Genomic DNA, 1,909 nt, shown 5'->3' with positions numbered 1-1,909 from the left:
AACGAGTTCGAATGCTGAACTAGGTAGTCGTGTCCTGGGGCCAATAAGTGTTGTTGAACGAAGTCAAACATAGCCGGAGCTTAATTTGAAACATAACTTAGTTAATATAGGCAAGATTAACGAAACCTAAACCCAACAATGACCTAAGGCCGTATGAGCTTAATTATAAGGCACAATTGACCTGAACGAAACCAATGTGAATTCGAGCGAGGTCGATATTGTTTGATTCGAACGAGATCAAGTGTTTTTAATTCGAACGAGATCGAATGTCTTTTAATTCGAACGCGGTCGAATGCCTTTTAATTCGAACGAGGTCGAATGTCTTTTAATTCGAACGAGGTCAAATATTTTTTAATTCGAACGAGGTCGAATGTTTTTTATTCAATTGTGGCCGTGGGCCGGGTTGATGCAGAGATGATGTTCTGGCAAACGTACATTTATGTTTTGCTCATACTTGGAGAAATTTACATATTTTTCGGCTGGCATTCCAGTCCTGGTCTATCTAGTCCCTTCATTGGGTGACCTGGAGATATGTCGAGAGGTTGAGTAATGAACTGTTGCCCGTACTTTGACTTGAGGTGTCCCCCTTATCGCCTCGTTAAAATCTTCTTGAGAAAATCCAATTGGCACAAAACTCAAGTGAGGGAAAACGAGTACGACTTGGAGGATGGATCAATTGGATCCATTCTAGTATCTGATGTAGCCCTAGTTAGTAGTATACTCGCTTGTCTCTAGTGTCATATAAAATTGCTGCACCTTCAGACCTATGCTTTCCTTTAACGCATAGCATAATCATATTGTGAATCTTTCACCAAAATCTTGAAATGGTGGGAGACGTGGTCTAGTGCCGTACCACAACTAACATGGTGCATTGGCATGACATCTTTCCATTTTGGTATGATTGGATGTGTGATGCTCTGTCATTTTGTGGTTCATTAGTAGTGCTGGAAATACACCGCACTTCTGAAATAATGCTGGATAATGCAAAAAGATATGATAAAAACATATGTAAATCTGTGTCACTTCTTGCACATGAGGTTTTTGTTATAACATGTTATTGTTGGTGTTTTTCCCCTTACTTGCGACGTTTCAACTAGATGGAAATAGAATAGAAAAATTGTATGTCTTATTGGTCACTAATTCATTCTCTCCTTTTATTTGGCATGTGTTAGATAACAACTTTCAACATTTCTGTGGTTGTACACGGGACAGTTTCTGAGAGCAACTCTTCCATGGAAGTAAGTCTATGATTTGATTGTTGCATGCAACAACTTGATGTTTTCCACTGATCAGAAGGAATATTTTTTTTCCTGAACTGATTAACATAGTAGTGTGGGGAAGCATGTTATAAAGGAAATGTTTTCCCTGGTGCAGGGAGGTCAGGATCCTTATGCGGTTCCTAAAAGCATGGGAATCTTCCAAGTGATTGAGAGCCCAAAAGATATTACTACTACTTCGGTTGCTCAAAGAATCATCGCTAATCATGAGATCTATGTGGTATGTTGTATTTACTATTCTCTAACTTCTTAGCTATTCCTGCTCTACAGCTGTTTAGCTTTCTGATCAGAAAATTACAATTTTGGATTTTGAGTCTCGTTGCTTCTTTCCGCATACACAGACACATAGTTGACAAATCATGAGATATGTTTGGTATGTTAGTAATGAGTCTGCAAGTGTTTATCTCTGACTAGATTTTTCTACAGCTGATAAGCTTTCTGAATCAAAATGGCATAATTTTAGATTTTGAGTCTCCAAGCTTGTCTAACTGTCAAAGAAAGAGGAGAGGGTTGTAGGGGGTGGGTGGGGGGTGGGTGGGGGGGAGGTGTTACCATCATAATAAGATGGGTTTACAGGAATTCTTTTACGAATTATTTTTTCCCTCCTCTTTGAGGCGTGGCGTATGAAATCT

At 39.2% G+C, this 1,909-nt stretch overlaps 1 long non-coding RNA gene across 1 annotated transcript; it reads left to right on the top strand.

Moving 5' to 3' along the window:
* The first annotated feature begins 1,088 nt into the window (after positions 1–1,088).
* Positions 1,089–1,497, top strand: LOC138882364 (uncharacterized). Its single transcript, XR_011403954.1, has 2 exons — positions 1,089–1,238; positions 1,375–1,497. It is a non-coding gene; the product is annotated as an uncharacterized lncRNA (long non-coding RNA).
* The last annotated feature ends 412 nt before the right edge of the window (positions 1,498–1,909 follow it).

This window comes from Nicotiana sylvestris, chromosome 11, assembly GCF_000393655.2.
Source record: "Nicotiana sylvestris chromosome 11, ASM39365v2, whole genome shotgun sequence".
NCBI classification, from domain to species: Eukaryota; Viridiplantae; Streptophyta; class Magnoliopsida; order Solanales; family Solanaceae; genus Nicotiana; species Nicotiana sylvestris.
This window is presented reverse-complemented; position numbering and strand designations above follow the sequence as displayed.